This window comes from Suricata suricatta, chromosome 3 (assembly GCF_006229205.1).
Source record: "Suricata suricatta isolate VVHF042 chromosome 3, meerkat_22Aug2017_6uvM2_HiC, whole genome shotgun sequence".
Classification (NCBI taxonomy): Eukaryota; Metazoa; Chordata; class Mammalia; order Carnivora; family Herpestidae; genus Suricata; species Suricata suricatta.
Window position 1 is genome coordinate 133,889,174 of NC_043702.1, and position 11,261 is coordinate 133,900,434.

Below are 11,261 nucleotides of genomic sequence, written 5' to 3' on the forward strand. Positions count from 1 at the left end.
TTACTGTCTATGTCCTCCTCACTCCCTAGTCAGACCACACACTCCAGAAAGATCCACTGGGACGGACCAAGAGTATCTGAATGATTGACTATTGATTATGATTGGCCTGCCCCACCCATGGACCACTTTCTATGCAGAATATCTCAGCATTGACTTTAAATTAAGAAGAAAGCTCTGAGACCATACTGGTGACCTTTCACCTAATTATCTAAGCCATCCTTCAGGGCCCAGATGAATTTCTGCTCCACGATAAAGCCCTCACTGTTGACTGCAACTTACCCCCACCTTCTTCCTTCACTCACAATATTTAACGACCACACCTCTCTTGTGTCTTCCATCGTCCCTTCCTGAGCGCCTCCTTCTGGCATGCTTACAAAAGACCTTGCGCTAGCGGGGGTGGGGGGCAGGTGTAAATGGTACCTATATATATGCATGTATATATTATGTATATTTTATACATATATATATATATATATATATATATATAAAACCATCTCAGACCACAGAGGTGGCATCTGAAAAGTGGCCTTTTGAAACACATAAGAGTTAGATGGAAAAGACTTGAGGTAGAAGAACAGAGTAGACAAAGGCATTAAGACAGAAAATGGTGGGATATGTGGGAAAGCACCAGGATGGGTCCCAAGCACGCCGGCTCCTTCACGTTGGCCCTGTCAGCACCTGGGCTTCACTCTTTCAGGCTTTACCCACTTTGGCAGCTTTCTGCCCAGGGCCTTCAGTGGCCAGTGACTCAGAGAGGCTGCAGGAAGGCGTAGAAGCAACAATGTGGTCATCTACTGTAAAACCCAGTCAGCCATCCTGGCCCAGATTTTCCATGCATGGCTAACCTGCTAACCCTGACCCTGGTCAACACCAGGACACCCTCCATGGGCTCCAGCTTCCCGAGGTACTACTGAAAATACTGCATGCCTGGAGGTGGGGGAGCTGGCCACTCAGCACCCATGGCTGTCCTGTTTGCTTCTGCAGGCTGGTCATGGAGCCCTGCAGTTGGGGTAAAGCTCAGTGGGTGGTGGGGGTGGGCTGTGCTGGGGAGCAGGCCTGCAGAGGTTGAGGAGGAACGAAGAGGAGAGGGCCGGTGGGGAGTATGGCGACTGTGCCTGGCATCACCTCCTGCTGGCCCCCTGGAGACACCCTGCTCAGCCCTCGCAGGTGAAGTTCTGCCCTGGGGCAGAGGGGTGGGTGGTGGGCCCAGATATACCGGCTTTTCCTAATGGATAAGTCAATTTTGTGACTGAAAGGCTAGTTGTGGAATGTAATCACACAAATGAGGATTTGGCCCGCCCTCATCAAAACCACATGGGAATTACCAGGAACTATCCAGGAGATTCTGATCCAGTGGCCCCAGTGAGGACTGTGACTTTATTTATTTGTTTGTTTGTTTGTTTATTTATTTATTTATAACAAGAATGCAAGACCCCCTAGGAGAAGGCCTGGAATTGGAAAAAATTAGATCCACAAATGGTTACAGATCTTTTCTGTGTGTAGAGCAGCTGGAAAACTGGCCCTATCAGTGCCTCAAATCACTCTGAGACTGGCCTAGGAAAGGCCTCCCATGGAAAGCCAGAAAGCCCTTAGCACATCCTGTGGAAAAGAGTCCTTCATTCAAGGGGCAATGCTGCCACCTGCTGGCCACTTCTAGAAAGTTCTCCCATTCTCCAGATGCGTGGTGTAAACAGGTGAGAAGCCAGGTGACAGGACCCTGCCTTCCCTCTTCTACCTTTGAAAATGTCCTATTCTTATTCGGAGAACTACAGCGTCCCCAAATCTAGCACCTCTTCTGTTGCCACTCACTTAAGCCCATCTTCCCTGGGCAGGGACTCGTCAAAGGCAGATCCTGGTAATCCGATACCTTGCCCTGAATTCCATTCAGGTTAGCACACACTTAATACGAGCCAGGTGTGGGTTGGCCACACAGCGAAAAATAATGGAGGGCTTTTGCAGAGGTTGAGATTCATAAAGATAGAGAATTCTCTATCCGAGGTGTCTGAGTTAAGTCCTAAAGGATGAGCGGGAGTCAGCCAGGTGAAAAATGAAAAGGGAGATTCTAGGCAAAAACATTAGCACCAGAGGATATTCTGGCCATTTGACTATAGAAACTTACTTGTTTTATTTTCAATCCACTTCCTTGCCCCAAAATGATGGAAGTGCAGACATTGCCCCTCAAGTTCTGGTCAGGTTTAGAGAGTTAGAGGAAGGGAAACGAGTTTTCTGGTTGCTAACATTAGATTCTGGGTTTTAGACGTCCCCAGATCTAGGTTTGAGGGAAGAAGCCACATGACCAGGGAAGACAGCAGAGACACTTTCTACTAGAGAGTTCTCCTGGCCAGTGTGGCGACGGGCTCTAAGTCACCACCCATAACCTGGTCCTGCAGTGCCCCACAGAGGTATCCAGGTCCGGAAGGAAGTGGCTGCCTAATGCCAGGATGCACTGCATCTGAGTGGCAGAGAAGGGTCCCTGAGCAGGCAGACCTATGAGCCCTATGCTGAAAGAGCCCTGGAGTCTCCATGCCAACCCTTGTTGACAAATGCCCAACCCCCAGACACCTCAGCTCATGAAGGCCTGGGGACCTTGACATAGGCTCAGAAACCGAGAAATACAAATTCAAACCACAGTGAGAAAATAATGTACCTATTGTAAAGCTGGTTGATAAACCTGTCTGGGTGGTGGGTGGGAGGCCAAGAGTCCAGGACATTCTGTAGCTCTGGTGGCTCCAGGATCCGAACCAAATGTTCTCTCCCAGATGGCACGAGGTCTTAGTTGTGCCCCAGAAGCTTGTGGTCCTCTGCCTCCCAAGTGCCACCTCTGCACTCATTCTGGGGCCAAACACAATGGAGGCCACATTAGATCATGTTCTGCTTACTGCTCATAATCCTTCTGTAAAAGAAGTCTATACCTTTCAGTGCCTCCCGCCATCTCCCCCAGTACGGAGCCCAAGCTCCTTAACACGTTCCACAGACCCTGCTTGTCCCTTAGGCCCATTTTCTGAATCCCCACTTCGACCAGCATAGCCAAGTTAGGGCCTCTGTCACGTACTCCCACATCTGGGTTGCTCCCATCACGGCCCTGAGTACACTCTCAAACTACCTGCTCACTTCATTTGTCTCGCCACGCTTTGGACTACTTGAGGACAGGAACTGTGTGGATCGTGATCCCTTCCTTCTACGGCACCAGCACAGCACCCTCATTTCAAAGGGGGTATTCAGCAAGTTTTCTTCGATGAGATGCTCTCAACATGAGGCCTCAAGGATTGGGGTGCATTTTCAAGAAGAGAAAGCATGGCACAAAATGCAAAGGCCCCGAGGTTGGAAAGAATGTGGTATGTCTACGAAACAGTCTGAGGTCACTGTGGCTGGGACGTAGGGAGAGAGTGAGCAGGTGGCACGGGATTTGGTCTGTTAGGTTCTAAGCGTTGTGGGAAGTTACTGAAATGTGTTAAGCTGGATAGCAACATCCTGCGTTCACCACGTCATCTGTTTTTGCTCTCACTGAACACCGGCTCTCTTCTGAGAACAGTTCCTGGCAGCCTTCTCCAGTGGTGCTTATTTTTCTCCACTGCATCCCTCCTGCCACTGGGAGGGGCACCTGCCTTGTCTTCCTCATCCCTTCTTGCTGTTTCAAGCCATTATTCCTCAAAACTCCCCAGTTGGGAAGATCAGGTCATCAGCCTGCAGCGCCCACCACCCCTCAAACCTCAGATGACTACCCTTTGTTCCTTCTATGGCCCTCAGCACCAGGCTCACTGTCACCATCTGTCATGAGTCTTGGGACCACAGCTTCATGGAGCTGGCTTCTTAGTTCCGTGGGTGTCTCTCCTCCAGTGATGTCCTCCCAACTGTATCTCAGAACTCAAGGGTCTGACTTGGATAGTCATATCACCCCGTCCAGAATCTCAGCTTGGTGTGTCTCCGTCTCTGACCAGCACCTCCCATCTTCTGAAATCCCATGACTGGCAATCCATCACAGTGAATGGCTGCCTTTTTTACCTTTAACTCATGCCCCACTCCCCTCCTGTTCTCTTTCCCTACTTATTTGGCTCAAATTCCATGATTTCTCACTTCAGTTAGTTCTTTCTTTCATATGCCCTCATCTCCAATACCCCTCTTTTGCTTCACTGCTCTGTTTGACAAAACTCTGACCTAGCTAACTGCACTTCTGAGCCCACTCCACGCCTGTGCCCGCACAGTGGACCATGGCAGCAGGAACGTGCACATCCTTAACACTCTTCCTGACTAGTCATGACCGATAACCTCAGGTGGGTCTATAATGCTGCCCAGCAAGCATGAACCCATGCACTGTCCCACATTCTCAGATAAATACTTCATACCTTCTTTCTCTGAAGGTCCCCCACACCTCCTGCTCCACCTGCCATCTTGGCCAATGGCCTGGCTTCCTATTGCACCGAGAAAAAGCATTCCCTTAAACTCCCACCTCTACATCTCGCACACCTGCGTCTGTGTCCATGTCCTTTAACATCCTCCTTGGTCTTATGGATGAGCTGACCACACAGAGGCTGGCCCTTGCTTGCGCCCTGGACCCCACTCCCTCTCACTGTTTCAAGAACGTCACCCCAGAAGTTGCCTCCACTCCTGTATCAGGTTGTTCACATGCGCAGGTCTCTCTACAGTGAAGCTCCTTGAATGGGCTGTCTATGCTCCTTGGCTACAATTCCTCTCCTGTCTCCAATCAACTCCAATCAACCTTTGAGGGCCATGAGGCTAAATCACATAGTAAACTCACAGTCTTCATTTAACATGGGTTCTCCACAGCATTTCACATAATGGATCAATTCTTTCTCTTTGAACCATTTCTTCTCTTGCTCTCCAGAGTCTCACATCTTTCTGGTTTATCTTCAGGGCCCTGTGTTCTCTGCTTTCAATCTCTTTTGCTTTTCATCTCCCCACTTAGACTCTGTCCTTGGACCTCTTCCCTTTACTATGTACTATCCTCTCTCGGTGACTTATAATCACGTGGCTTTAAATGCAACCCATATGTTGATAACTCTTTAAATTTTATGTTCTACTAAGATCTCTATCTTGAAATCAGACTCCTATATCCTATCCAGTGCTGATATCCATGATCTCTTATCTATCAATTACCAGTCATCTTTAGGCATTGCCCAAGCCTAAACTCCTTTGATCTTTTCTCGTAAAATCTATTCCCCAGTGCCTTCCCCATCTTGGTTAAGTGCAACACCGCTCTTCCAGTTGGTTGCGTCCCAAATCTTAGGATTGTCCCTAACACCTCTCTTTCTCTTGCTTCCGCATTCAATCTATAACCAAATCATGTTAACGCTAACTTCAAAATATTTCTCACCATTCTGACCTAAATCACTGGATTATTGCAACGTCATCTAACTGATCTTCTTTAGTGTTGCTCCCATGTGGTTAACACATTGCTCACAGCAAAAGTCAAATTCCTTTAAATGCCCCGTATGACTGTATCCAACCTGGCTGTGACTTCATCTCCTTCCTCCCCCTGCTCACTCTATCCATCCACTCAGGCCTCCTTCCCCCCCCCCCTTCTGGACATGTTCCCACCTCAGGGGCTTTGTCTTGGTTTTCCCTCCCCTACCTTCTCCCAGACATCAGTACATCTTGCTCTCTAACCTGCTTCAAGATTGTGCACAAAAGTTATCTCTTTAATGAGATCTAGCTCAGCCATGCAATTCAAATTGCAATCCCCACCCCCTCACTTCCAAGCCCCTTAAAACTGTTCAATTTTTCCCGTAGCACTTATCAACATCTAACAGACTTTAGCATCTGATTGTTATGTTTACTTTGGGGGTTTGGGGCTTAAGATTAAAAAGAAAAGTTTATTTCTCTCTCCTGCTACATGTTCTCTGTGGGTCTGCACAGAGGCTCTACTCACCCGCTCAGGGATCCAGGTCATGGATGATGGAGGTACCACCCTCTCGAATGTGGCTGGTTGCCAAGTGGGAGAGAAAAGGGAGCGTGGAGTCTCGGGGAGAAAAATGCATGCTCTGTCTGAAAGACACTCACACCTCATTGGTCAGAAGTAATCATGGTCCTGACTAACCACAAGGGGCCAGGGAAAAAAATCCTACAATGGACTAAGCAGGGGGAAACTGGAAATATTTGACAGACAACATCAAATGATTACTAAGCAGCCAATATTTATTCAATGAACACATGAATAAATGCGAGTTAGCATTTGTCCTTGATGAAACCTTATATATTGGAAATTGGGGAAGGGGAAGAAATATGATAGAGGAGTCAGTGACCGATCAGAAGTGTAGAGTGTAAGAAAATCCACTTTGACTTCCAGGTTTTCAGTCTGGGTCAGTGGAGGAATAATAATTGTGACTTTATTTTTTAAAAAATGTAGATGTGTTCTCATGTGTGTGGTAGGCAGGCTGTGGATGAGACACCTGCATCTCGCCCTCACTCATTGCCAGATAAGATATGACATTTTGGCATCAGGTCTTTTGCTCAGCAAACTGTTTCTCCATTGTGGTCAGAAGACCTGGGGACCTGGGGACCTGGCAGAATCATAGGTGCCCCTGCTCTGAAAGCACCTGCAACCTGTTATAGGGGCAAAGACCTGCAAAGAAATGGCAACAAATGTGGGGAGCGAGGAGGGATTTTAGGGAGATGCAAGGCACTTGGAATGTGTCACCTACAACACCCCATCAGTGAAGCATTCTTATAGAATTTACCATTAAAGATACCTGTCCAGGATCATGCCTTTCCGAGAGCTTCCTACACCTGGTGACCCGGTGAGGGGGTGGTAGAAAGTCTGGCCTCTGGACATGGAGTTTTATTTGTGCGCTGGTTTTTAAATACAATCTCTTTAATAGACACAGGGCTATTCACATGATCTATTTCTCCTTGACCAAACTTTGGTAGTGAATTTCTTTCAAGGAATTTTTCTATTTTAACCCGTCAAATGTACTATGACACAGGTGTTTACAATATTTCCTTATTATTAATCTTTTAATGCCTGTGGAATCTGTAAAGATGTCACAGCTCCCATCCCTGATATTAGTCATTGGTGCTTTCTCTCTTTTTTAAAACCTGATTAGTCTGATTAGAGGGTTGTTAATTTCATTGATCTTCTCAAATAGCCACCTTTTGGTTTCAGTAGGTTTTTTTTTTTCTATTGCATTTATTTTCTCTCTTGGCTGAAGAGCTGAATCCAGATACTCTGGGTTCCCATCTGCAGAGCAGCCCTGCCTAGGATCCTCACGCCTCTGCCCTGACCCCACGAGCCCCATCACCTTGGGATGATCCTTCAAAATCAGGTTTGTTTCTGCAAGCCTGAGGACTGGAGTAGACCGAGGCACTTTCACCTCATGAGGTACAGCCACTAGGAGGTTGCTGATACTTTTTATTCTGAATACAAGATTTTAATTTTATTCTTACAAACAAGGACATAATTTGCCTCTCTGTTTTCAAATATAATGGCATAAAACTGTGCAACGTCTTTATGTTTTTATAATCGCTTATAATTTTGTTCGGGTTTTTATCTGCATCCTCCACCCACATTGTCTGAATAGATTTGCCAAGGGTTTTCCAGGTCTTTCCAAGGCTGGGGTATGGGGCAGGGCCACTCCTCAGTTGGCTCTGGCCAGAAGAAGGCACACGGAGGGAGGGAGGAATGTTACATTCCAGGGGCCCTAAGGGGAATTTCTTTCCAGAATTTCGGCTTCACACCTACAGCCAGAGCGTGAAGAAGAGAGGTTCTGTCCAGTTACGCTCAGTGCAGCAGTTGAAAAAGGAAAGAGGAGGTGTTTTTTCATGGAAACCTCAAACGCCTCTCCTGTGAATTACCTCTGTGTTCAGGCAGCCGAGCTAGACAGCTGCGAGGAGAAGCATGTGTGCTTGGTGGGGGCCTTGGAAAGAAAAGGCCCCTTGTACCGTGGCCAGCGGCTGGAGGTGGTGTGGCCAAGAGGACAGGGGAACTGAGAGCCCCGCAGCAGCTGCGCCAAAAGCCCGAATCCCAGTGGCGATGCTCAAGTGAGCCAGAGGGGGCGCCAGAGAGCCAGGACGCCCATCCCTGCACAGACTGGCGCGCAGGGAGGGCTGAGAACAGAGGGCCCCCGAGGAATATGGTGTGAAATTCCTGACAGTTGTGAGGCCCCTTCCCTCCCCTTCTTTTCTTGGCAAACTCAAACTCATCCTTCAAGGCCCAACTCAAAAGCCATTTCTTCTGGAAAGACTTCCCCAAGGCCTGGGCAAAGCCAATTTCTCCTCCTCCTTGCAGTCTGCAGCATGCTGGGAATTCTCCAGAGCCCTGGGAGGCCCTGCAAAGCAGGACCTTTCCCTGCACCAGCCAGGCTCAGCCCTGGCTCAGAGCAGCGCTTCTCGGTGTACCTGGGACTCAGGCTTCAGGATCCTGCATGGGCTTGTCACAGTGCAGACTCTGGGATCCTCCTGGACCTGAGGAACCCCTGGGAGTGTGCCCCGGAATCCTCATATTTAACCAGATGCCCCAGTGATTCTTCTGCACTGGTACAGACTGGTACGAAGTACAGTGTTTTTCAAATTTTTGACCAAGAATCAAAGCACACCATAGTAAGGAACACAGTTGCCAATACAATTCTGCACATACATAAAACTATTAAGAAAATATATTCAAAACTAAAGTTTTCGTATGTTGTGTGAGATATTCTGATATATTTTATACTCTGTGCTGTTCTGTTTTACTCCATTCTATTCAAACAAGCACATTTGGTGTGCCTCACTAAAGTGATTTCCTGTCCTGTTCACAGGTTTTGTCCCACATTTTGGAAAACATAGAGTGATGCTCACCAAATGTTTGATGAATGAATAAATGCAAGAAGGAACAACCAAGTGAATGCTTGTATCTCAGCAACTATAAAACAGAGGGACAGCATTAGATAATTTCTAAGATCTTTTCATTAAAAATTTTGAGACCTGATGCCTATTCTTCAATTTCCAACAGCATCATCATGCCCCAGGACCCACTGATAGAAGAGTGCAGAGGCTTCTGTTTCGATGTGTTCATTAACTAAAGACTTGCGGTGTTTTCTCTTCTCTTCTGCATGCAGACTTGTCTCTGAGCCTGGAAGGACCAGCAAAGGCAGGAGGCAAACCTCAAGTATAGGAGATTCCTGGAAGTTCTGCCTATGGTGTTCTCTTTTTGTCTTCCACGTGGACCCAAGGTTGAGGTGGAATGGGGAGGAGGCTCAGTGGCCTGGAATGGTGTGTTAACCCCTGGGCAAAGAAAGGGTGCTAGTGGACCAAGAGAGAGAGTGAGTCTTTGAGTGTTTGGCCTGTTGTATCCAGAGGACCGGCGAACCTCAGAGATTCCCATCCTGCGACTGATCGCTCATTCTCCTACAGTGTGGACCAGGGGCTTTGGTGCCATTTAGGAAGGCCACTATGCACGGGGTGGGTCTTGAGAAGCCAGGAGGGGGCTGGTCTTCTTGGAGAGTCACCAAAGAGGTTCTGGTTCAGTGGCACCTGGTTATAGTTCGTTCATCTATAGGATAAGGCCTCAGGAGCGCTGGAGGAGAGAGTTCTGGTGGAGACCAGAGGTGGGGTTCTCCACTGCTTTCTTTCTTTTTTGAAGCTTATTTATTTTGAGAGAGGGAAGGGGAGGGGCAGAGAGAAAGGGAGAGAGAATCCTAAGCAGGCTCCACAGCGCCAAGCTGAATGCAGGGCTCAGTCCCATGACCTCAGCCAAAACCAAGAGTCAACGCTTAGCCAACTGACCCATCGCGGCACCCCCTACTGCTTCCTGATGCTTGGACTATAGCAGATGCTAGTTCCCCCCTCCCCGAGTTATATTATGATTATCTAACATTGGTAGAGTGTTTGTACTCTGCAAGTCACATCATCTCATTTGATCCCCACAACTCTGTAAGGTAGATAACTATTATTAACCTTAATTTACAGATCAAGAGGCTGAGACAAAGGAAGGTTAAGTAACTGGCCCACAGTCATGCAGCGAGTGGTAGAGGCAGGATTAACTAACCCAAGCAGCCTGACTCCAAAGCCTACATGCTCAGTCACCACACTGTGCAGCCTTTACCAGGGGCAGGTGGAGTTGTCGGCCAAGGGTGGTGGTACCTACCTGAGGCTCTTCTGTAGGAGGTGCTGCGACATGCTGGCATTTGGAGTCATCACCACGTCTTGTCTCCTGTCCGGAGCACGCACCTCCCACCCTGTCACTTATTACATGTGTTGAGTGTACCACATAATTGAAGAGCCCAGGCTTATGACATCACTGCTCTAGGGATGTCGTTGAAAGCCTGCTTGACTAGCCTCTCGGTGGGGATGTTTGGGACAAGAAGACCAGAGTCAGCCAGAAAAATGGTGGTTTTCTGGTGGCAGATAATTAAGAAAATCATCCTAGAGAAGCAGGGATGGGATAAAGACATCATCAAGCTCCATCAGCTATAGGATAAAAGTAATAATATATCATACAATGTAACTGTATGGTTACATTGGACTAAATTCTCTAAAAATATTGTTTCAGGGTATTTTCACAACAAGCCTGTCAATGAAGGGATTCTTATTTTCATTCTGCAGACAGAGAGCCTGAGACTCAGAGACGTTAAGGAAACTGATCAAGGTCATTTAACAAAGAGAACTGGGATTCAAAGCCGGATGTGTCTAACCTAAGATCCTGTACCCAGTTCCTATCCCGCCTACAATTCTGCTTCTCGCTTGTACCCCTTACTCAACAAAGTTTGATGCCTGAGAGAAAACCAACACTACTGTATTGGGGACACTTAAGTGGCTCCATTAATCTTCCTCAAAGATGACGTAGGGCTGGTGGCAAGAAAGCAGATTGGTGACAGCTGGTGGCCGAGCATGGGGGAACCTGCAGGGAAGAGGGTCCAGGCTTCAGAGCCTCCTCTACAGAATTTGGGAAGACTCTCAGGTCCTCTCAGAATTGCTATCTGACCCAATATCCAGACTCAGCCATGAGTGCAAGGTGCACTCAGCAAGGTGCCAGGCCCCCTCCAGGTAGAGGATCAGTCTGGCCCATGTCACTTTCAGCAATCCCTGTAGTGCACAGACACTGCTGGGCCCCTGCATGGTGCCTAGTGGGGGCCAGGTGCCTCCTTTCTCCTCACTTCCTTGTGCTCCTCTCTCCATCTCTGCTTTATTCCCTTCCCAGACAAGCAGGCAGAAGGACCCTTTTTTTTCACCAGTGCCAGTCAGGGCAACTTTGGGACAATACCAGATTCTGAAGGCAGACTTGTCAATAATAGCAAATAAGTAAAAACAATGCCTCCCTTGTCTCCACA

General features: G+C 47.9%; 1 long non-coding RNA gene across 3 annotated transcripts in view; it reads left to right on the plus strand.

Annotated features, from left to right (window-relative positions):
- LOC115286691 overlaps positions 1–10,694 on the plus strand; it is a 12,331-nt gene extending 1,637 nt beyond the window's left edge. Inside the window, exons 2-4 of one of the 3 annotated variants that reach the window (XR_003906214.1) lie at positions 7,167–7,336; positions 8,945–9,164; positions 10,537–10,694. This is a non-coding gene — a long non-coding RNA (uncharacterized LOC115286691). The other 2 variants (XR_003906215.1, XR_003906213.1) reach the window with 2 other exon arrangements.
- The last annotated feature ends 567 nt before the right edge of the window (positions 10,695–11,261 follow it).